Raw genomic sequence first — 25,909 nt, 5'->3', positions numbered from 1 at the left:
GTAAGATTATAACTGGCCCAGCCAAAGAAGACCAACATTCAGAGTAAGTGTAAAGGGGTAATGTTGAGCTATAATGGGTGAAAAGTATGGTGTGGTTGTATTGAAAAGAAGCCCACAATTGCCTATCAAAGTCAAAGACGGTGGGATACAACCCATTTTTCCACCATCTGATTGGTTGGTCAATTACCCCTTAAGGTCAGACTATGGCCTCTACTTTGAAGACCAATAATTTAGAGCTATTCAGTTGGTTAATTCAATTCAACAACAAATGTATTTACTATGTTCAATACATCATCCTAGGTAAAAGAATGGAGGTGAGGGCAAGAAACACAAAAATAATTTTTAAATGCTTTTGCTTTCAAGTAGCTTAAAATTCAGAAGGAAGATCAGAGATTCTTTTGGTCCCATGTAAACAAACTAGTTGGGCAGATTTCACCCACTTTCTCCTTTGTGATCTTGTGTATGTGTTCTCCAAAATTCCTCCTAGAGAACCAGACACGATCACAAATAACTATAATAAAAATAGGATATAACAAAATGAATATGGTAAGTATCATCCAGTATGAAAATTCATAGACATAAGAGATGATTTCCCACTGGAAAGATCAGAGGAAGCTTCATGAAGTAAATAAGAGATGATACAGGCCATGAAGGCTGGGTAGGCTTTAAACAGGTAGAGAAACATAGGGAGTGTATTTAAGGAAGAAGGAATTGTGTGAGCAAAGGCACAAGAGGGTAGAATGACCAAGATTTTACAGGGGTCATCCTGTGGTCTGATTTGACTAGAGTATAAACTATATAAAGGAAATCAGTGTGATAGAAATTCTGAAAAGGCAGGCTAAAGCCAGATGGTAGACATCTAGAATGCCACAGTAAGGATTTGGGACTTTATTTGGTAGGCATTGAGGAACCACTGAAGGTTTCTGAGCAAAAGAATGATGGTATCAGAATTATAGATTGATGAGATTACTATTGAAGTATACTATGGGTGAGAGGGGGAAGAGTCTGGAGTCAGGAAGACTGATTAAGAGGCTACGGTAATAATCATGGAAGAAAAAGAAAGGGACCTTTAATAAATGAAGAAATGAAGGCCCTAAGGAGTGATGGCCATCCTCATATAATGTGACTAGGGCAGCACCAGAAATTAACCCTGGATATCCAAACACCTTATTACCTACTCATGATAACCCCTCTCTGTCCTTAGTCCTTATGGATAAAAGTCCATAAAGGCAGCAGAGTATTAATTGTGACCAATTCTGAAAAAAGTATTTCCCACAACTCATGTGTGTGTATATACGTATGCAAATACACATACATACACACATACATACATATGTATGTATATGCATATGTGTGTGGATATACGTATTATGTGGATGTATGCATATGTGTATGTATACACACATATACATATATACATGTGTAGATGCATATATATATATGTGTGGATATATGTAGATATTGTAGATATATGTATTGTGTGTGTGTGTGTATACACACACACACAGACACACACACATACACATATACATACTATGACAGAGTTCCACTTTGAGAAATAAGGCTGTTAGTCATCCTGCCAACTAAGGATCTAACTTCACAACTTTTTAATGATATAAAAATGTTTTGGGATGGTAATTTTACTAATCTTCCCCTCATCTCTTTTTCTCACCTATGTTTCCACTTTACCACAACTGTCCAGATACAGCTATATGAAGAGTCAATGGGCTTGCCATAGGCGCAAGGGGAATGGGAGGACAGGTAAGGACAGACTTATCCCATCCCTCAAGTAGAGCACTGAAGCTGATGCAAAGAAGAACAAACAGCAATTCTTCCCCAATGCATGTTTCTGTTTTCTCCTTGTTTAAAACATTGATCATAAGAATAAAGGGTTTATAAGTTTAAAAGATTCAAGAAAGGTGCTCCTTTGAAAGAACACAGACTATTTAGGAGGAGCCAAGGAATGTGCTGCTTAAGTGTTTGTCAAGGTTGGAATGTTGAAATTCTGTTTCTACACCCAGGGTATAAGGAAGGTAGGATGACTTATCACAGTCACACAGCTGGAGGTGGGAAATTACTTTTGAATTAATTTTCTGAAAATGGGAGTTATTCATATTAAACACATATTAAACTGGACCTGAGATGTCTACAGTACTGGCAGTACTGGCGCTGATAAGAAACTTCCTCTACTAGTGTACATCGGCACCTTTGCCACTAGAATCTGAGAGAGTTGTCTAGGGAACTTCAAAGTTAAGTGTGACAAAGCCAGCATATATAAGGGAATGGGGGACAGGGGCCCTAGAAACTAAGGGGATCAGGAAAAGCTCATAGGAAACCATGGTTGAACTGACCTTGGAAGGAAGCAAGGAATTCTGATGTTGAGGTTAAAAGGAAGTCCATTCCAGGCATGGGGGACAGATCTATAAAGACAATAGATGGAATGAGAGGGTGTGTGTTGTGTGTGTGTGTGTGTGTGTGTGTGTGTGTGTGTGTGTGTGTGTGTGTATGAGAGAGAGACAGACAGACAGACAGACAGACAGAAAGACAGAAGGTAAGAAAGCTGACTTGGTTGGATCAAAGAGTTCATGACAAGGAGTGATATATAATAAAGTTAGAAAAATAGGTTGGGGTCAGCTTATGAAGTGCTTTAAATGCAAGACAGAGAAGTTTGCCTTTAGTGTCAAAGCTAATAGAGAACCACTAGAGATTATTGAGCAGGGGTGAGAAATAGTCAAGCCTATATTAAAATTTCTTTTTACGAAAATTCCATTTTATTCTATTTGCAGTTCTAAATTTTCTCCCTCCCACTAGCCTTTCCCCACTCATTGAGAAGGCAAGAAATACAATACCCATTATACATAGGAAGTCATGCAAAACATATTTCTGCATTAGCCATGTTAAATTCCTTCTGATTGGCCCTAAAATTCTTAGATATCTCAGAATGTTCTCCCTTCTCCTAGCCTCTGTCAAAGCTCAGCTAGATTCCCACCTTGTACAGGGCTTTTCCCTATGCTTTTTGTTGTTAAGACTCTCCACTCAGACACACAAGCTACTCTGTATTTATTTTGTTTTCATTTGTGCACATATAATTTTTCCCTAGTAGTAGACTGTAAATTCCTTGAGGAATTTGTGTTTCCTATACTTTGTATCTAAAGCACTTAGCATAGTGCTAAGAAAGTACTAGATTCTAAATAAATGTGAATTGAATTGAATTAGGGTTGGAATAAGAGAAAAGTTAAGTGTCCATCCAAAGGCAAATGGTTCAATCGCTCCTTGAATATTCCTTGGCTTATAGACAAATAGAATATTCAGACTACTGTGTGGAATGAGAGAGAGAAAGAAAACCAGTTTGTGCACAATAAGACAATTTCAGAATTCCATAAATTTAGGTTGTATCTATTTGAACCCTGAAGCAGAGCATCCCTGGACTAGGCTGTAACTCCCTTCTCCAAGGCATCAGTCTTGATCTTTTCAACTCCATGATTTCCAGGCTCCAGTCAATGTCTATTGAGCCTACTCAGTCCCTGACTGTGACTTCTACTTCAATGCCTCTACAAGAAAGAAATTAGAAGACTACTATCTTCAGAACCTGGCAGCTTCTCGGCCATCCTCTGGGGATGAGTTAAAAATGGAGCCCCTCCAATTTCCCAGAAGTGGCCCCTGGGATTCTCATATCAAAGGAAGGTTGAACTGGAGCCAATTGGCTGTCTATCAACACACAATCCAAATACCAGCCAAGGCCCCTTAGCCAGTAATAAACCCGCTGAGGCTGCAAAACAGGTCAGAGATCCCCAGCAATATAGCTCTCTGGCAGTAATGATTAACTGGGCAGGGATGGGGCCCTGGTTTTCAGGAGTGATAATGAGAAAGTTTCCCCTGGCTATCTCAAGTGCAGAAGGGCCTCAGAGGGGCACAGGAGGTGCCCTGACTCATAGACATGCTTCCTAATCTCATGAGGGGGGATGTTCTTTTGTACAACCACGTAGCACCCCAGCCCAATCACCTGTCCTTCCTTACCTCTCTCAGTAAAGGGAAGCAGGGGGAAAGATATCACAAACCTTGGGATCAAATAGGCCTCTGGCAAAGTCCTCTCTGAACACCCACATGAAGGAGGGGGACCTCCCAAGAAGATGGCGGGAAGCATAACCTAGAGCCCATTATCCCTAACCTTAGACTGATAAACCCACACAAAAAGTCTAGGGCTTAGTGCATACCTGTATTACATTGTGTATCTCAAGACAATGAGGACTGAAACATTTGAGTGAAACTAGGCAGTAGTTTTAAGTGAACCCCAGGGGCATTTTTATTTAGGTGACAATCTGGCACCATTTTTTGCTAAGAAGTTCAAAACATAGCCAACGAACTTATCCTCAATCCAATCCAATTCACTTCAATTCTACAAGAACTTATTGATCACATACCCTGTCAGACAATACAATTCATTACAGTTATACAGGGCATAAAGTCTTAGTCTTTAATAAGTCTTAGTGCTTTAATAAATTTAAAATAGCACTATGATTTTTAGTACTATATAGATGAAATATATCATCATCATACTATATAAAAAAGAAATAATTGTCATCAATTATAGAATACATCCTACTTCCAGAAGGTCATATTCAGGATCAAATTTGCAGCATGGTTAAGTAGGGAAAGCACTGGATTTAGAGTCAGAAGACCTGAGTTTGAATTCTGACTCAACCACTCACTACCTATGTCCTTTTGGGCAAGTCATTGGACCTCTCAACCCCTTGGACTGCTGATCTGAAAATAAGGGTTTTGGACTGGATGACCTCTGGAGTGTGTTCCAGTTTTCCATGTATAAGACAATGGTTGGTTGACCATTCTGTGGCCCTCCTTATGAAAGCACTTAGGAAAAGTCAAAGAGCACAGAAGTGCCTATTTGGCATCTTCAGTGTCTTACACAATTCCATCTTCTAAAGAGAATGCAAGTCACTTTTAGAAATTTTCTAGGCTTTTTTCACTTTTCAAATCTAGGTCAGTTTCTAAATTTGGACAAATGAAAGAAAGCTTTCCACTACCATGGGTGGCAAGTTATCTCCCCATTGTAGCTATGTATATAGAGAATGGAGGAAAGGAAGAAGAGACAAAAGAAAGAAGAAAGAGAGGAAGGGAAAGGAGGAAGGAGAAAAGAAAGGAGAAAAGGAGGGAGAAAAGGGAAGAAGGAAGGAGGGAAAGAGAGAGACAAAGGAAGAAGAAGAAAGAGAGAGAGGGAAGGGAGGAGGGAAAGAGGAAAGAAAGGAGGTAAGGAGGGAGGGATGAAGAAAAGAAAGGAAGAAAGGAAGGAAGGAAAAAAGAAAGAAAAGAAGGAAGGAAGGAAAGAAAGCGAAGGAAGAATTAAATAAGAGAATTTGCCTAAAGCACCATATAAGTGTCAGCTCACTATTAGTAATTGCTTGGGTATCCTGCCACCAGTGGTCTCATTGTTCTGTATACAAAGACGGAGGCACAAAAGCATTCTGTGAGCTGCTGCCCTTGGTTTCAGTGGCAGGTCCAGGTTTCTAATTGGGGGTCTATTGCTCTATCTGCTTGACTCTAATTCAGGAACATCTCAACTAACTAGGAAAATACACAAGCCTGGTAAGGCTAGGAGTTTGACTCAAGGCTGACAAATTTTAAGTCACAGCCTGACCCCTAAGAGGTCACTTTGTCTTCAACTGAGAGTGTGATAACCTTCAGCCTAGAGATCATGATTATCTTAATCCAAGACACTGCCAGAAAGAGGCCTAGATATTAATTCATGGAAGCCTCTATCTGAAGAATTCCAAAGAGAGAGAGGGAGCCAGACAGAAACAAAACACACAGGATAACTGAGACAGAAACAAAGACAGAGAAGACACAAAGCAATTATTCAACAAACATTTATCAAGCACCTACTATGTGCCAGGAATGCCGGGTGTTGTGGGACACAAAAACAAAAAAATGAAATGATCCCTTCTCTTAAAGCTTACATTCTATCTGGAGAAAGGAGTAGAATGAACGCATGAATGAGTTAATGGACATCTGTCAAGTCCTTATTATGTCAAAAGCACTGTGCTAAGCGCTGGTGATTACAGATAGAAAAACAACATAGTCCCTGCTCTCAAGTTCACATCATAGTAGGGGAAGACAATATACACAGGAGACTTTAGCTAAAAGTTAGATGGAACGGTCTCCTGGTCTTTAGAGTACAGTGGCCAACAGATTATGTATGTTTGTACGTGTACATATATGCATATACATATGTATATTTATGTGTATGTGCATTTGTGTGCATGTGTATAAATGTGTATTTGTGTGCATGCTATCTTTTATAACCTCAGCCTATCTATCCAGATTTGCACATTCCTCCTCCTCCTTCTCACGCTCTTCAATGCAGCCAAACTGGCCTTCTCTGTCTCTGCTTTCACTGCCTTGGCCCCTGTTCCCCATACCCACAATGCACTCATTCTGCAATTCCTTAGAGAATCCTGATGGCAAGTCACTTAACCTCCCTTGTGCCTCAGCTTCCTCATGTGTATGTGTATATGTATATATGTATACATGCATGTATTTATATGTACACTCATATGTATGTTGTGCCATACTGTGTATATATTGTGTAAATATATAAACATTTGTGCATATACTTGTATACATACATGCATGTATATGGAATAAGTACAAGATAGTTAAATACAATGAAGTTAGGAAGGGAAAGAAATTTGCAGTTAGGGGAGTGATAAAAAGCTTCATATAGAAGGTTGTGATCTAACTGACACTGGAAAAAATGGAAGTGAAGAATAAGTGCATTTCATGCCAGAGGGGAGGGGTGGTGGGAAGGGGGACAGTCAGTGCAAAGGCAGTGACAGCAGAGACAGAGAAGGCCAGTTTGGCTGCAGCGAAGTGGCAGGGGGTGGCAGGGGGTGGAGTATGTACAATGAGGCTGGAAGGATAGGCTGAGGCCATGAAAGATAAATAAATGGTGATGAGGGACTGAACCAGGCAATGACAGTGTGGGGTGAAAGACAAAGCTTAAACACAAGAGATGCTGGGCAGGTGGATGCAGCTAGATTCGGTAATTGAATTGGATCTATGAGGTGACAGAGAGTGAGGGGCCTAGGATAACACCAGGGTTAGGGAGACTGGAAAAACAATGATCTCTTCAACAGAAGTAGGGAAGGCTAGAAGAAGATTGAGTTTGGGGGGAGGGGAATAATGAGTTATATCTTTTGGACATAATGAGTTTAACATGTTTCTGGCACATATGATTTGAAATGTCCAATAAGCAGTTGGTGATTCAGCTCGGTAGTGCAGTGGATAGAGTGCTGGATCTATAATCAAAAAGACTTGAGTTCAAATCTGGCCTCAGACACTAATAGCTATGTGACCCTGGGTAAGTCACTTCACCTCTGTTTGCCTAGGTTTCCTGATCTGAGAAATGAGGATGATAATAGCACGTACCTCCAAGGGTTATTGTAAGGAAAATTAAGACAAATTATTTAGTGCTTTGCAAACCTTGAAGTGCTATATAAATGCTACCTCTGTTATTCAAGACCGAAGCTCAGGGAGAAACCAGGCTTAGATGTATAGATCTGGGAGTCATCTACATAGTCATCTACACAATCTACATAGAGATGATATTAAACCCATAGGACCTGATGAGGTTACTTAGAGAGACCCTATTATGCCCTAATAGAGCAAGAAGAAAACATAGGACAGTGCCTTGAAGAATACCCGCAGTTTGGGGGTATTCTATGAAGCACGATAATAAGAATAAGAATAGCTACCACTTATATAGCTTTAAGGTTTACAAAGTATTTTTACAAATATCTCATTTAAGCCTCACAACAATCTTATGCATAACCTTTGAGAACTAGGGAGTGAGAAGTTATGATTATCCCAGTTTTACAGATGAGGAAACTGAGGCTGAGGTCAATCGACTTCCCTAAGGCTACACAGCTAGTAAGTGCCTGAAGCAGGATCTGAATTCAGGTCTTCTTGACTTCAAGTCTCACATTCTATTCACTGTGCCACCTAACTGCATCATAATAAGCCAGGAAAGGAGACTGAAGAGTGATCATAGAGACAAGATGGAGTATGAAGAGTACAGTGTCATGAAAACCTAGAGAAACAGAGATTCCAGGAGAAAATAGTGTCATAGGAAGCAAAGAGGTCAAGAGAGATGAAGAGGACTTCCAGGAGCCAAGATGACAAAGTAATCAGTAAATCACCATAATTCTCCTGATATTAACCTCCAAACAACCATAAAATAGCCCCCCAAAACAAATCCTAGAACAGTAGAACCAGTAAAAAGATGGAGTGAAACAATATTTTAGCTCAAAAAACTTGAAAGATTGTCAGGAAAGGTCTGTCTCACTTGGATAAAAGGGTAGTTCAGTACAGAAAAGGAAGTACTCCAGTAAGCCCCACCTCAGCAAACCAGCAGTCAATCCTGAGACCCCAGTGTGGTAGAACGGACCCACCACATGCCTCAGCATAGCCAGGGGAATGGGCAGACTCCAGCTCTGAGAACCTCCACATGCTTCAGCATAGCCCTGGGCAAACAGGAAACCTACAGTGGCCAGACCTCCATGTGCTTCAGAGTAGCCTCAGGCAAACAGGTAGACACTAGCTGTACAGTGCCTAAGCCAACTGGCAGCTGCCAGTGCTGTAGCATAGCCCTGAGAAAACACCAGTGTCCAGACCAACATGTGTTTTAGTATAGCCCCGGGGAAATGTAGAGACATGCCACTGGCCTCAGCATAGGCCAGACACCAATACTAGGACCTCTGACTCAGCACCCCTACAACCTCCAGCAGCGCCAACCACCCCGCATCCCACCCTCTCAGGAAAGGTCACCTGTGGACCTCAGGGCAACATCAGTGCAGCACCAGGTAAACAACCAAGGCCTGCAGCCCCTGGCACAAGAAGCCGGAGACAGTGCCCCTTCCACCTCAGGAGGAGAACTCAATTTTAAAAGAAAGGGAAAAGGCAAAAAAAAAAAGTGAGCAAAAAACAACAACAAAAAAGGAATCTGACCATAGAAAGTTATTATGGTGACAGGGAAGATCAAGACACAAACTCATTAAAGGATAACAATGTCAAAACACCTGTGTGCAAAGCCCCAAAGAAAAAACAAGAAGCGTCTCAAGCCCAGAAAGAATTCATGAAAGAGCTGAATAAGTAACTTAAAAATCATATAAAAGAGATAGAAGAAAAATAGGAAAAAGAAATGAGAGTGATGCAAGAGAATTATGGGGAAAAAAGTCAACAGCTTGAAAAAAGAAAACAACTGCTTAGAAAGTAGAATTGGCCAAATGGAAAAGGAAATACAAAAATCTCTTGAAGAAAATGATTCCTTAAAAAGTATAGTTGGCCAAATAGAAAAGAAAGTACAAAAGATAACTAAGGAAAACAACTCCTTAAAAGTTAGAATTGGGCAAGTGGAAGCTAATAACTCTATGAGATATCAAGAGCCAATCAAAAAAATTCAAAAGAATAAAAAAATAGAAGAAAATGTAAAATACCTCATGAGAATAACAACTGACCTGAAAAAAAAATTTTGGAGAGACCATGTCAGAATCATTGGACTACCTGAAAGCCATAATCAAAAGGAGGACCTGAACAGCATCTTTCAAGAAATTATTAAGGAAAATTGTCCTGATATCCTAGAATCAGAGTACAAAATAGGCACTGAAAGAATCTACCAACCACTTCAGGAAAGAGATTCCAAAATAAAAACTCTAAAGAACATTATAGCCAAATTTCAAAACCATCAAGTCAAGGAAAAAACACTACCAGTGGCCAGAAAGAAACAATTCAAATATCAAGAGGCCACAGTCAGGATTACACAGGACTTAGTAGCTGTAACAAACCTAGGAACTAAACAAACACAATTACAAAACACTTCTCACACAAATAAAATCAGATCTAAATAATTGGAAAAATAAAAATGACAATTTACTTATTCAGTGTCATACTAATTAAGCCACCAAAAATTATTTTATAGAGCTAGAAAAAATAATAGCAAAATTCATCTGGAATAACAAAAGGTCCAGAATATCAAGGGAATTAATGAAAAGAAATGCAAGAGAAGGTGGCCCAGCCATACCAGATTTAAAACTGCATTATAAAGCAGCAATCATCAAAATTACTAGGTATTGGCTAAGAAATAGAGTGGTGGGTCAGTGGAATAGGTTAGGTACACAAAACACAGTAGTCAATGACCATAATAACCTAGTGCTTGATAAACCCAAAGACCCCAGCTTTGGAGATAAGAACTCACTATTTGATAAAGCTGCTGGGAAAACTAGAAAACAATAAGATACAAACTAGGTATAGACCAACATCTCACACTGATGCTAAGATAAGGTCAACATGGGTGCATGATTTAGACATAAAGAGTAACACCATAAGCAAATTAGAAGAGCAAGCAAGAGTCTACCTGTCAGATCTATGGGGAAGGGAAGAATTCATGACCAAACAAGAGATAGAGACTATCATGAAAGGAAAAAAGAGAATTTTGATTATATTAAAATAAAAAGCTTTTGTACAAACAAAACCAATGCAACCAAGATTGGAAGGAAAGCAGAAAGCTGGGAAACAATCTTTACAGCAAGTGTCTCTGGTAAAGGCCTCATTTCTCAAACATATAGGAAACTGAGTCAAACTTATGAGGATACAATGGTCAACGGATATGAACAGGCAGCTTTCAGATGAAGAAATCAAAGCTATGTGTAGGCATATGAAGAAGTGCTCTAAATCACTTTTGATTACAGAAATGCAAATTAAAATAACTCTGAGGTACCACTTCATACCTATCAGATTGGCTAATATGACAAAAAAGGAAAATGATAAATATTGGAGAGGATATAGAGAAATTGGGACACTAATGCACTGTTGGTGGAGCTGAGAACTGATTGAACCATTCCGGAGAGTAATTTGGAATTATGCCCAAAGGACAACCAAACTCTGCATACCCTTTGATCCAGCAATACCACTGCTAGGTCTGTATCCCAAAGACATCACATAAAAGAGGAAAGGACCTACATGTGCAAAAATATTTATGTTTTGTGGTGGCAAAAAATTGGAAATTCAGGAGATGCCCATCAATTGGGGAGGGGCTGAACAAGTTGTGGTATATGAATGTAATGGAGCACTATTGTGCATTAAGAAATGATGAACAGGCAGATTTCAGAAAAACCTGAATGTATGAAGTGATGCAAAGTGAAGTGAGCAGAACCAGGAAAATATTGTACACAATATCAGCAACATTGTGTGATGATCAACTATGAATGATTCAGCTCTTCTCAGTAACATGAGTTGACAAGTATTAAGACAAGTACGAAGGATTCATGAAGGAAATTGCTATCCACATCCACATAAAGAACTGATGGACTCTGAATGCAGATTGAAGCATACTCTCGGTCTGTTTCTTCTTTCATAAATGTGACTAATATGGAAATGTGTTTTACATGATAGCACATATATAATCTATATCAAATTGCCTACCATTTTAGGAAGAGGGGAGGGGAGAGAGGGAGAGATGGAGAAAAATTTGGAATAAAAAATTTTGTAAAAATGAATATTAAAAATTGTCTTGACTTATAATTTGAAAAAAAAAATACTATTTTAAGAATTTTTTTAAAAAGAGGGACGAAGACTGAGAAAAGACAAAGCAAGAATGCTATTAATGTTTTGTTCCAAAACACATTAATATTTTAAACTATCCTTTCCTCATGTTCTCTGCATTCTCATCATGGCATAGGTGTCACTCTGAGTTTTTAAAGGCTATTCCAGCATAGTACAAGCTCTTGCAGGCACCACCACATTGGAAAGGCCTCTCTAGCTCAGGCCCAAGAATGGCCTACATACCTGTCATTCAAGAAGCAGCCTAGCTCCACATAAGTGGGACTTATCACCATAATGCTAGCCACCAACTGATAAATGGTTAGCATTTTTGAGACCATCCTTGAAACTCAATAAACATTACTTCCTGGTCGCCTGCATACAAAATAGCCTCAAGAAACTCTAGGTACATTATAATGCTTGGCAGACTTCGATGGGCAGCTCAGGCAAGGGAGCTTTGATCAGCTGAATCAACTCAAGGTGTCCTGATGCCTATCTTTGCTGAATAATCTTCTCCGGCTGTGTCTAAGTAAACCTCCTTTTGTTAACTGTTGAGTGACCTATGCATGTCACATTTTGCTCTAACATCAAATCAAAGGACAGGCCTGAGTCAGACCCAGACTAGAAAACACATCCATGAAATTTCAGGTCCTTGAAATATCACAAACAATGAATGTTAGGGCTCAGAAATGTCCATGACCAATATTAGGACCAGCAAGTGAAGACATACCATCAAAGGATATACAGAAACAGTCATGAGTGAAATACTTCATAGAGGGAAAAAAAAGTCCTCACTTCTGTTAAACTTTAAGAAGAATCTTGATTTATTTCCTCCCTTGTAGCATGCTTCTTATCCAGCAGAATTGTCCATATCTTAGAGAAATGAGGAACTGTGGTTCCGGATTTCAGCCCCATGCTCTGACCTACCAGGACCTACACCATTCTAGCCTTCTCTCCTCCAGGCTACAATTTTCCAGTTCCTTTAATCTTTTTCAAGTGGCCTTATATTGATGATCTTTATCCTCTCCAACCCTCACTTTATCCTTTGGCTACAAAGAGATTCCTAACAATGTTTTGCAGATATCAGGAGGTTCAGTAAGTTATGTGTTTAAAATACTTTGATGGAGATAAATGGGCAATGATGTCATCTTTCTCCAGATTCCCTTACTATAACTCCCTAAATACTTCTGCCTGCCTCTATTTCTCTTTTCTGTATGCCCAAAGTTCAAGTTGTTGGCTTTGATAAAGCCATTATCTCAGGAGATGTGTTTTAAATTAGTATGTTTCTACCAAATATGGTCCAACTTTGGAACACCATTTTCAGAACAACTTTGGAACATTTCAGTCCTTGTTGATTGAACTTGAATGAATGAATGGATGGATGAACTGTACATAGATGGATGGACAGATGAAAAAGCATTAATTAACATCTTATTATGTTCCAGGTACTGTGCTAAGCTCTGGAGATACAAACACAAAAGCAAAGACAATCCCTGCCCTCCAGGTGTTATGTTATTATGATGGAGACAACACACAAGAGGAAGTGGTGGCCAAAGAGGGGTACTTTGGTCCAGAAAGTTACAGGGATTATAAGTACGTTCACAAGGTAACTAGACTGACACACTCCATTCAGGGTTAATGACAAAGTTTATTTGATGATCATGATTCACGGTTCTAGAATTAGAAAGTGAAGGATAAATTTGGTTGGGGGGGAAGGAAAGGATACTTAAGAGGAGATGACTAGGGTATAGAGAATGAAGTAAAGTGTGTTAGCTGATGATTTCCTGAAAGAGTGATCCAGAAAGGATAGCCAAGATGGTAGAGCCCAAGGACAGAAGTTTCTCCATGGCAACAAGATGGTTGGTAAGAGCAGAGAATCTGTGACTATTCATCCCCATTTTTTTTTTATAGAAAAACTATGGACTTCTTATGTATGTCTTGGAAATGGTTCTCATTTCATACTTCGTTTGGCTATGATGTCACGCATCCTCTATACCAACTCATTTTAATCGATCAATAAGAATTTATTAAATGCTTTCTGTGTGTCAGGCACTGAGAATACAAAACAAATAATGAAAAGGTCCCTGCCCTCAAAGAGCTTATAGTCTACAGATCCTGTCTCAACTAGGAGTCAATAAGGCAAGGAGTCAAAAGTCTGCTTTTCCAATGTCCCCTAGGGAGCCTGGTATGCTACTGGTACTCCCTTAATGCTAAGGACAGCCCAAGGTGGCTTATTCTTCCAAAAGGAGCAGGTGCTCTGCTCATGGAGCATTGAATAATTTGTTTGTGACTCCATTACCGGTACAAAAGTTATGCAATGTAACTAGATTATGAAAATCACAGTGAGTTATTTGCCAACTCTCATGAGTTGCCAGGCACTAATATAACATTGCATGGTGGTGTAGGAGAAAAACAAATGGAACAACCACTCGTGTGTATTCAGCAGGTTTTGTGGTGGTGGTGTCCTGTGTTGTCCATGGGAACACTGCTACATGGGAGTACCCATCCAACAGAATGAGGAGACAATCAGAGAAAGAAATTTTTATCTATGCCACCCTCAATTTCCTCTCTGACCTTCATCTCTGCTAATTGTCTTCAAGGAGGGGGGGGGCCTCCCACCAGTGGGCAAACATCCATCCAAAGATCTCAAAGGCTTATAGACTTTTAACTGACAGAGGCTTTAGAGATCATCTCAGGGATGGGGAACTTGTGGCCTTGAGGCCACAAGTGGCCCTCTAGGTCCTCAAGTGTGGCCCTTAGAATCCAAACTTCACAGAACAAATCCTTTAATAAAAGAATTTGTTCTGTAAAACTTGGACTCAGTCAAAAGGCCGCACCCGAGGACGTAGAAGGCCACAGGTTCCCCAACCATGAATCCATCCTTCGCTTCCCAGAGGTTGCACTATAAGTATAAGGCTATGGATCAGCCCAACTGCCTGTCTTATGTGTCTAAGAACCAGCAGAGATAAATTCAGAGAGGCTCACCACTAGGTCATTCAACAACAGTCATAAATACTTATTTATTAAGCAGTTACTGTGCCAAGCACTACCAATACAAAGAAAGGTTTTAAAAAAGTGTCTTTGCCCTCAAGGATCTCACATTATAGCTGGGGAGAAAACAAGCAAACCACTGTGTACGTATAAAGATAGATGTAAGGAGATAGGGGATAAAGTAAGAATTTGAGATAATCTCAGACGGAAAAAACTAGCAGTATGGGGAGTGGGGACAAGGAGAGGAGGGGGAGAGACAAGGAAAGAAGGTGAGATTTAAGCTGAGTCTTGAAGGAAGCCAGGAGAAGAGATGAGGAGGAAGGAAATTCCAGAGTTCCTAGGTCATAATGTATGTGGAGAGAAGTAAAGTTCAAGAAAACTTGAAAAACAGAAAGGGACTTGGCTGTGAAGGGCTTGAAAATCTAGAAGATTTTATATTTGATCCTGGAGGTAATAGGGAGCCACTGAGTTTAATGAGTAGGGAGGGAGGGTAAAATTGTAAGTGACAATGGGAAATAAGGAGTATACTGACTCCTCCTTAATGACCAGTGAGTTGGGGGGGGGGGACTGCGGGGTGTAATAAGTGAAAGTGCAACCAGAATGGGAAAATGTAGATAAGGTGTCATGGAATTAGGAGGAGCCAGGTCTTGATAGGAGCCACTAGGCTGGTGGCAAAGTAATGAACTTCTGTTTTAAGTTATGGATGAGTCTACATCAGTAGATGGAGCACTCAACACCAACTAAGTCATGCACAAATGGTGTTTATTAAGTGCAATCACTAGGGATTCACTGACTCTTGTTCTCTATACAGCAAGTATTCTCTGGTCTTGCTACCTAAGCAAAGCTGGCTGCATCTCCCTCTCAATAATAATATCAGGAGTGGCAGCCAGGTGGCGCAGTGAATAGAACACCAGCCCTGAAGTCAGGAGGACCTGAGTTCAAATGCGGCCTCAGACCAAACACTTGACACTAGCTGTGTGACCCTGGGCAAGTCACTTAACCCCAAGTGCCTAAAAATAAAAAAAAATTAAAAATTAAAAAAAATAAAAATAAAAATATCAGGGGGCAATTAGGTGGTACAGCGGAGAGAGTACCAGCCTTGAAGTCAGGAGGACCTGAGTTCAAATCCCACCTCAGACACATAATATTCACTAGCTGTGGGACTCTGGGGAAGTCACTTAACCCCAATTGCCTTTCCAAAAAAAAAAATGAAAGAAGTATTAGCTAATGTTGATACAGTACACTTTATATGCCAGGTACTGTACTAAGTATTCTGCAGTTTTATCTCATCTGATCCTCACAATAACCTTGGGAGGCAGGCACTATTATTATCCCCATTTTACAGATGAGGAAACTGAAGCAAACGGAGATGAAGTCACTTGCCCAGGGTGACGCAGATAGTAAGTATCTGAGGCCAGATTTGAACTCAGTTCTTCTTGACTCCAGGCCAGATGGTTTATCCTCTGTGCCATCTAGCCAGAATTCTAGAGGTAGCCCTGAGGAGTTGGAGGGATCTCTTTTCTAATGCTATCAGCTCAAGCCCCATTCTGGTTAGGTTCCCCTACTGTCAAGCTCCAGTGGCCAGTGATTCAGTTCCATTTATCTAATTATCATCAGTTAACTTTTATTAAAGGATATTTAAGGATGTAGCAAGAATGGAAGTACAAATATTCCCTCCCAATACCTCAACAGCACACTCTTCCTTATACAACCTCAATCTCTGGGGAAAGTGGGCTCAGACTCACAGAAGTTTCTATATAGCATCAGTCCCCAAAGGTTCAGGTCCAAATGTGCCATAATTTCCAAATGAGTCTTCATCTCAACTCCTGCTGGGCTGGGTTCTGAAGGTCCTGAAATCCCCATGGCATTGCTACTACACTGGCTGAAAAAAATCTGGCATAAGATTTGACTACCAATCTCCTTGTGGCTCAAATTCTTGTCTTTCAAAACTCACAAGGTCACAGCCATTTTCTTCATCTAAAAGAAAAAACCAAATATGAGGCATAAAGAGCCAAGGCCTATATTTATGGACTATATTATTGGCCTCACTTCTTTCAATACCATCAACCAGGAAGTTATACAAAAAAAAAAAAATGTCAAGGATCTAGTTGAGTGGGGACTGTTGAATTCATTCCCAGTTCAAGATACACAGCCAGAGCCAAAGAGGTTCCCATTCACCACGGCAGATTGGAACTAGCTATATAATGTCTGCTAGAGCATCAAATCTCTACAAAGTGCTTTCATTACAAGGGCATCAAAACTATCCCAGAAGCAGGCTCCCAAGTAAAGAATTGCCTAAGTGGTACTCAACACATATTTATAAATATTGGTCTCAATGGCCAGTTTGCCATTACATATAGATAAATGTAGATGACGTTTGGGCTGGTAGTGTGGAACACTAAGCTTTCAGTGGAAATAAGTCCGCTAGGTGGTACTGAGTGTAGAGAACTGAGCCTAGGATTAGGACAATTTGAGTTCAAATCTAGCCTCAGATATTTGCTAGCTGTGTGACCCTAACTTCTGTCTTCCTTAGTTTCCTCAATGGTAAAATAGGGATGAAGATAGGACCTGCCTCATGGGGTTGTTGTGAAGCTCAAATGAGATAATATTTTTAAAGTATGTAGCACAGTGCCCGGAACATAGTAGGTGCTTAATAAATGCTTTCCCCCTTCTCTAGTGTTTTATAGATATTATTCACTTTGGCTTGTTGATTATAGAGCCAAAGAAGTATCTACAGGACTTCAAAACTAATGAGCTAATCTGGACTTGGGAAGAAATTTTTTGATAATCCCTTTGGTGACACAGCTGATGAATCTCTGCCAGCTGATTTCTATACTCTTGCTGGAACTCAGACTATGTCCCTGGGACCCTGGGCTCTGATAGGTGAGTTCCCACTTTATCTTTCCCAGAACCAGGCCAACATACCACTTCCCATAGGCTATTTATTTCACCTTTCTCCCAGATACATACTCATCCATCCAGTGATACTGACCTCCAGGGTATTCCACGAACAAGACACTCTGTTGGTTGGCTCCAAGCATTTTCTTTGGCTGTCTCGCATATCTGGAATGCTCTCCCTCTTCCACTCTGACTACCCGCCTCTTAAGCTTCCTTTAAACCCCAACTAAGATCTCACCTTCTATGGGAAGCCTTCCTCAACCCCTCTTAATTCTAGGACCTTCCCTCTTTTAATTATCTCCTATTTATCCCCATATATATCTTCCTTTGTACACATTTATTTGCATATTGTTAGATTGGAAGTTCCTTGGGGACAAAGACTGTCTTTTGCCTCTTTTTTATATTTCCAGTGGTCAGCACATTGCCTGGCACATAGTAGATGTTAAATAACAAGGAGAAGAAGGAGGAGGAGGAGGAGGTGGAGGAGGAAGGGAGGAGGAGGAGGGGGAGAAGGGGAATGAGGAAGAGGTAGAAGCATTTATATAGTGCCTACTATATACCAAGGAATATACTAAGCACTTTAAAAATACTCTCATTCGATCTTTACAACAACCCTTTGCTATTCACAACAACCCTTAGCCACATTTTATAGCTGGGTAAACTAAGGCAGACAGAGGTTAAGTGGCTTACCTAAGGTCACACAGCTAGTAAGTAACTGAGGGCAGATTTGAACTCTAGTCTTCCTGACTCCAGGCCAGGCACTCTGTCTACTGCAGTACCTAACAGCCACAAGGCCTTACCACGTTGGGCAGGCAACATTTTGTGGGAAACAGAATGAGTTCTGTTTTGGACATGCTGAGTTGGAGATAACTACGGGACATACAGTTAGAAAAGCCCAAAAGGCAGTTGGTGATACAGGAATCTAAGCTAAAGAGAAAGACTAGGTAGATCTGAGAGTCGTCTGCAAGAGCTGCACCATAGGAGCTGATGAGATCACCAAGAAGGGGCATAGACAGAAAAGAAGATGGGCCAGAGCTTTGGGAATGTATGTACCCATAGTTGGGAGAGTGGAACATGCATGGTGACCCAACAAAGATGTGGTATTCCTACTGAAATTTGATCTAGATCACCATTCCTCAAACTTGGGCCTTGGGATACCTTACAATCCTATCACTGGAGTCTTCTTTGAAATCATTAGAGCCAGGAGAAAAGAAGAGAGCATGGAAGAAGCAACAAGATATGGGCACTAGAAGCAGACTTAGAATGGGAGGAAAGGAGGCATTCTGTTAGGAAGGTTCTGGAGAAAAACAAGTAGATCCTAGAAATCTGACACGGGTGTCAAGGTCCCAGGGTCATCTTGATGGTCTGAAAACCGAGATCTCTACTAAAATGTCTGGAGAAATCTTTTTATTACAGAACTATGACATGGGAATTACTTCTGCGATCTTAGCCTTGCTGGATAGAGAGAAAACAGAAACCAATGTCCTTTCTCATACCTGTCTAGTATGAGCCTTTTTCTTATTTTTCTAAACTAAACCTGCTATTTCTTTGGCATGGGGAGTTTCTGGTAAGGAGTAGACTTCCTTCCAATGCCTATCATCACCTTCTCTGTGACTTAAAACCTTAGAGAGTTGTCTGGGGCATCAGGAGGATGAATGACTTACCTTATGGAGGAAGTGTCAGAGGTGGGATTGGTACCTACATTTTCTGGACTCAGAGGCCAACTCTATAGACATTATCATGATTTAAGAATGCTGTTATTTTTGTAATTTTCCATTGTAACTCCATTGATCATTATCTGATGTGACAGAGAAGTTTGAAGACATGACTTTAAGATCACAAAGTCAGAGTTAGAGCTAAAAGGGATCTTAGAAGCTGTTTGGTTCAGCCCTTTTACAGATGAGGAAATTGAGACCCAGTAAGGTAGAATGATTTGAACAGGGGCTAGGTGGCACAGCAGATAGAATGCTATACTTGAAGTCTGGAAAACCTGAATTCAAATCCCGCCTTGAACACCTACTAGAGGTGTGATCCTGGACAAGTCGTAACTCTCTAAGCCTCAGTTTCCTCATCTGTTAAATGGGGATAATAATTAAGCCTACCTTGCAGAGATACTGTGAAAATATGATGAAATAACGTAAGTTATTTTGCAAATCTTTTGTTGTTATTCAGTCATTTCAGTCGTGTCTGACCCTTTGTAACCCCATTTCAGGTTTTCTTGGCAAAAATACTGGAGTGGTTTGCCATTTCCTTTGCCAGCCCATTTTACAGATGAGGAAACTGAGGCAAACAGTTAAGTGATTTGCCCAGGGTCACAGAGTTAGTAAGTGTCTGAGGCCAGATTTGAACTCAGGAAGATAAATCTTGAGTTCAGGCCCAGTGCTCTATTTATAATGCCACCTACCTGCCCTGCTAAGGCAAACCTTAAGGCACTATAAAAATGCTGTCTATTGTTATTATTAAGTAGCAGAGCCTAGTTTTAGTGCCAGGCCTCTGACTCCAAAACCAATATGCTTTTCCCTGGTATCTCACTGTGACCTGCCTCTATCTTGACATGAGAAATAAGAAGTCAATCTATGTATGAGTGCAAGAGGTTAACAAATGCCACTGCTGGGCAAAACCATGTCTACTTGCCTTTGAGTTAAGCACAGTAGAAAACTGGGGATAACATTTGAATCTTTCAACCCAGATAATCTCTTTCACTGGAGCACATGTCAAATGGTCTCCAAATCCACTTTGTTTGCCCCAGAATGGGTTTAAGCCCCTTTGAAAAAAAAAATTATTAAATATTAAAAACCCAAAACAAACCAATCACTTCAACTCCAAGAGTTATGTTTCAGAAGCATCAGGTCCCCAGATTTCAGCAGGGAGTACAAAAAAGAAGAAACATAGGTGTTTTACATTGAAAATCCCCCAATTCTACCTACTGTATTTATATTACCATGTTATTAAGTGATCAACTCATTTTCTTGCCTTTTTTTAAACATCAACATTGTAGAATGATAATATTTTTCTTCTTTCTGTCAGAAAGTGGCAAGAGCTTATTAATTGCAATTAATCAAAATTGGTCCACTTTTCCAAAATTATATATTTACAATATAAAACAAAACTATATCTACATTATAACTATATAATTATAAACTATATCTATATTATGTCTATATAATTATAAACTGTATCTATATTATATATATAAAACTATAAACTGTATCTATATTATATCTGCATAGTTATAACTGTATCTACATTATTCAGGCAAAAATTGGACTAGTTAGTCCATTATCTGAGCATTTCCAAATATCAGAGTGTCTGACTTTACATAGAATAAACATCCAGCTGATCGTAAAAAGATTGCTAAATTTGAGGTCAGAGGAGCTGCAGTCAAATCCTGACTCTGCTATGATGTGATTAGGGGCAAACCTCTTTGGACCTCAGTTTCCTGCACTGTAAAATAAGTGGGTTAGGGTAACTAATGGCTAAGGTCCTTTCAAGTTCTAAGTCCTATGATCATTGTTCATTTGGATGTTTGGTGCTGTGGGCTCACAGGCAGAGGCTGCTTTTTTGATCACTTACAACTACCTTGACTCAATAGACTTCATATTTATCTTCCTTCTTTGCTTGGAGTGGGAGGAAGAAGGGCAGAGGGGAGAGGAAGGATCAATAAATTCTGAGCCAAATAGAATCTGGACCCAATTATATGGTTTATGGTTCAGAAACTCCCTCCAACTCTGTCTATCCTTCCTATCAACTGTCTATAACATCTATAACTATCTATTTCCCTATCAATCCAGGTCCTTGCCTGAGACTCAGAGCAGTTAAGTGATTTGTCCCTGATCACACAAGTGTCAGGTGCAATGTTTGAACCCAAATTTTTCTATCTCCAAGTCTTGCATTCCATTCGGTATGACATACTTAATCCAGGTATAACAGGTAGAAAATAACAAGGAGCAAATGATACTTTGTTGTTGTTATGGAACCTAGGACTTCTTTATATAGACGTAGATAGATACAGATACATTTGGCAGCTATGTGACACAGTGGATAGAGTGCCAGACCTGGAGTCAGGAAGACCTGATTCAAATCTGGTCTCAGGCACTTACTAGCTGTGTGACCCTGGGCAAGTCACTTAACCTTGTTTGCCTCAGTTTTTTCATCTGTAAAATGAGCTGGAGAAGAAGGCAAACCACTCTAATATCTTTGCCAAGAAAACTGAAAATGGGGTCCAGAGCCAGGCATGACTGAAAACAATTAAACAACAAGATAGATATGGATATAGATATATAACTATTATTATTATCATTGGCACTGAATAATGATAACTAATATGCTGATAACAAATCATTTAAAGCCCAGTCACACTTATAGAACTGATGCTTGAGTAGGGTTGCCAAACATACCACGCTGTCTCTTTGGTCTATTTTCAAGTCTGTGAGAACAAATTTTTTTTTCTGGAATGTGCATATTTTATATATGTTTTTATACATAAAACCAATTTTTAACATGTGGGTTTTTTTTTTAGTTTTGAGTTCCAAATTCTATCCTTCCCCTGCCCCCTCCCTGAGACAGTAAGCAATCTGTTGTAGATTTTACATGTGCAATCATGTAGAACATTTGTGAGAACACATTTTAAACAAGAATTCCTTATTTGAGTGTGGAACTAGGGAGGTGCTTGGTATCTGTGACAACCTCCCCTGTTGCTTTGCAGTTCTACTTCCTACCTAGGTGACCTCAGGCAAATTGTGGAACCTCTCAGTTTCCTCATCTATAAAATGGGAGAAGGAGGAGGAATGGAGTGGACAAGATCAGTGGTGTCCAATTCAAATCAGAATGAGGCTCCTGATCCATGCATGAAGATCCATGCAGGCCACAGGTTGACTTAGTTTTTAAAATGTAATATCATCTATGGTTAATTGTATTTTTGTTTATTTTGTTAAATATTCCTCACTACATTTTTATCTGGTTTGGGCCACAGCCCAGGGCGGCTTGGCACTTCTGGATTCAATAACCTATAAGATTCTTTCCAGATCTAAATCTTTGATTCTAAACAATCCAGGCTCTTTCACTCAGCCGTCCCCACCCATAGTCAGGAAGTCTGTTTCATAGTGTCCTTGTGAAGCTCCTGAAAAATCAGGGAAGGAAAAGGGAGCAGGCATATATTAATTAAGTGCACACTATGTGCCAGGCACTTTATTAATATTAGCTCTTCTAGGGGCAGCTAGGTGACACAGTGGATAGAAAGCTGGGCCTGGAGTCAGGAAGACCTGAGTTCAAATCTTATCTCAGACACTAGCTATGTAAGCCTGGGCAAGTCACTTAACTGCTGCTTGCCTCAGTTTCCTTAACTGTAAAAAATCAGAATAATAATAGCACCTACCTCTCAGGGTTGTTGTGAGGACCAAATGAGATAGCATTTGTAAAGCATCTAGCACAGGGCCTAGCAGTAGGAGACACTTAACAAATGCTCATTTCCTTCCTAACACCAGTAGTACTTAACCACACAAAGAAGTCACACTTATCAAAGGAGATAATGTCTGTAAAGTGCTTTGCAAACTTTACAATGCCACAGAAATGTCCATTATTATTATAATTCATTGCTTTTGTTGTTCTTGAGGTATTTCATTCATATCCCACTCTTTTGACCCCTTTTGGGGTTTTCTTGGCAAGGATACTGGAGTGGTTTACCTTTTCATTCTCTAGCTAATTTTTACAGATGTGGAAACTGAGGCAAACAGGGTTAAGTGATTTATCCAGGGTCACACAGCTAGTAAGTGTCTGAGGCCAGATTTGAACTCAGGAAGATGAATCTTTCTGACTTCAGACCTGGTGCTCTATACATCGTGCCACCTAGCTGCCCCAATTATTGCAACTATTAGCTAAAATTATTAATAGTAATGGTAATGAAAAATTTGGATAAGCTTACACAAATATTGATACCTCTAACACATCCTGGCTATGTGACCCTGGGCCACTTTTAGTATCGCACTGCCTCAGGCAGCTCTCTAAAATCCTAAAGTTAGAAATGGCACCAGCCTACATTGGTAGAGTTTTCTTAGGAGAAGTCCTTACACTGATGAAATCACAAATCTAGACCAAAAACAAAAAAAAAGCAAAGGCATATGGATAAACAGTATACATGAAATAATCTGCATCTATGTGATTAGCTTTTGGGTATTTTGTACCTCTCAGAAAACTGCCATGAGTAACACATTCCCCTTCTGCCACCTGTCCAGACTCCAGAAATGACAGCGATTGGGTTAATCTTGGAATCAACCACTTTCCACATCCACACAAGATAATTAACTCTTTCTGCCACGTGAGTGATAATATTTTCTTTTTTTGTTTCTCCCCCATTTATCTTCATTCTCTTCATCTCCACCCACTGGCCTCATTGCCTTCCTTCAAGTCCCTGGGAAAGTTCCACCGTTTGTTAGGAGCCTTTCCCAGTCCTTCTTAACTTTCAGGCCTTCCCTCTGAGATGATCCGCATGTCTGTTATTTATTCATAGCTGTGTGTATGTTGTCTCCCTTATTAGACTGTGAGCTCCTTGTGAGAAGGGATTTTGAATTTGGGGTTTGGGTTTTTTGTTTGTTTTTGTTTTACCTCCTTTGAATCCCTAGATCTTAGCACATTGGCCAGAACATAACTGGTACTTAATAAATGTTCTTCAACTTTTTGGGAACGATGGACCAGTAACTTTGGGTGCTCTATTGCAGGGTTTGGTGGCAACTTCTCTGTCCAGATTTATGTGACACCCTATATTCAAAGAGAACATTTTTGAAAAATGATTCTTCCTTATCATCTGAAAGCGAAATTTAGATGTTACCTTTTCTAAGAAGGGATCTTAGAGATCACCATTTTCCAGATTTTAAAGAGGAAGAAAGTGAGGCTCCGGGTAGTTATTTGACTAGCTTGAGGTTATTAATCATCAACACAGCTGAGATGAGAGCTCAGCTTTGGAATTTCTAATTTGTGTGCTTACCTAAGCTGTTGTCTTTTCCAAACAAATACCTCCACCCTTAATTTTCAGCTTACTGTCCCCCACCACCTTAACTTACACCGGTAAAATACATAGAAACTCCTACCTGCTGTTCAAAACATTTAATCCTCTGTGATTTTGGCATTTTGATGACTCAAAAACTGCTTCATTTTTTAAAACCTCTTGCTTTCAAGGGATGGAGGAAATGGCAAAGAGCGCCCTGTTGGAAGGATGTTTATTCTGAATCGTCTGTTTGTGGGAATGGAGGAAGCAGGATGTGTGAGGCAAACAGCAGCCAGCTGTGTGCAAAGCCCTCAAAGGAAACAACTGGGGCCCCATCCATACGTGAGGAAAATTAACTCCTCAATGTATTCACAGAGCACAGGCTCATAGGGGACAGGCCCAGCATGCAACGGAAGAGATGGGCTAGTCTCAAGGACACACTGCCTGATGGTAAGGGTAATTAGCCATGGGACTCTGTTACTCAGAGAGGGCTAAGAGATTTTTATTTTGTTTTGTTTTGTTTTTCTTGGGATGATTTGAGAGTACTTTTCCCCAAGAGGCAAAGAGATACACTCAATGACCTTTCAAGGAAGGCTCCTTTTAGCCTTGTGAGTCCAAGGATTTGTCTGCAATCAGGCTTCACCCATTCATTCATCTCTTTTCCCATAAGCCTCCAGCACTGGCATACCAAGTAAGGCCTGATGTCCTGTCCACGTGATGTGGCATTGCCTGAATGGAAAGCCAGAGGTGATAAAGTCCTTCAGAAATCATTAGATGACAAGTCAGTTCAACGTCCACCTCTACAACTCATGGTGTCATAAAGCGTATTGGTTTGATAGCTTTGATACTTTTATTGCTTTTCTTAACCAGGACTGCCCTGAGATTCTGAGCAATCTACAGAGGGTATCCTAGCCAATCATCACTTAACCTCTCTTGGTCTCAATTTCCTCATCTGTAAAATGGGGATTAATAGCACCGACTTCACAGGATGGTTGTGAGGATCAAATGAGATAACATTATGTACAGCATTTTGCAAACTTTAAAACTGTTGTATCAATGCTAGATATTTATTATCATCAGAGCAGACCTTACAGGTCTTCCTTATGAGTGAGAGTCAATAATTGTGACAAATCAGTCTCATTAGAGCCCTCTCTTCATTTGGAAAACAACAACAATTCCATGTTAAAGTTGATCTAGTTATATCCAGACTTTCCCAGATGTGTTGCATTTTTCTCACACACAAACTTAAAGACTTCTCCCTCAAATTTGGGTCCCCCAAAGGTGACATGAAGTAGAAAGTGGACCAAAGCTAAGTAGACAGACAGGAAATTAGGATGGGATAAAGTCTAGCTCTGTACGTTCTTAGCACAGCCCGTGGTCAATGAATCACTGTCCAGTTGTCCCCTGTAGGACTTCAGCTTGGTGCTCTGC

At 40.0% G+C, this 25,909-nt stretch overlaps 1 long non-coding RNA gene across 2 annotated transcripts in view; it reads right to left on the bottom strand.

Moving 5' to 3' along the window:
- The window catches only part of LOC110215527 (uncharacterized), a 46,643-nt gene extending 21,924 nt beyond the window's left edge, over window positions 1-24,719 (bottom strand). For both annotated transcript variants that reach the window (XR_013483079.1, XR_013483078.1), the window contains exon 1: window positions 24,582-24,719. This is a non-coding gene — a long non-coding RNA (uncharacterized LOC110215527). The remainder of the gene's footprint in view (window positions 1-24,581) is intronic.
- Window positions 24,720-25,909: the final 1,190 nt, after the last annotated feature.

This window comes from Phascolarctos cinereus, unplaced genomic scaffold (assembly GCF_003287225.1).
Source record: "Phascolarctos cinereus isolate Bilbo 61053 unplaced genomic scaffold, phaCin_HiC Scaffold_726;HRSCAF=1367, whole genome shotgun sequence".
NCBI classification, from domain to species: domain Eukaryota; kingdom Metazoa; phylum Chordata; class Mammalia; order Diprotodontia; family Phascolarctidae; genus Phascolarctos; species Phascolarctos cinereus.
The sequence above is the reverse complement of the archived record's forward strand: the minus strand, read 5'-3'. Positions and strand labels throughout refer to the sequence as shown.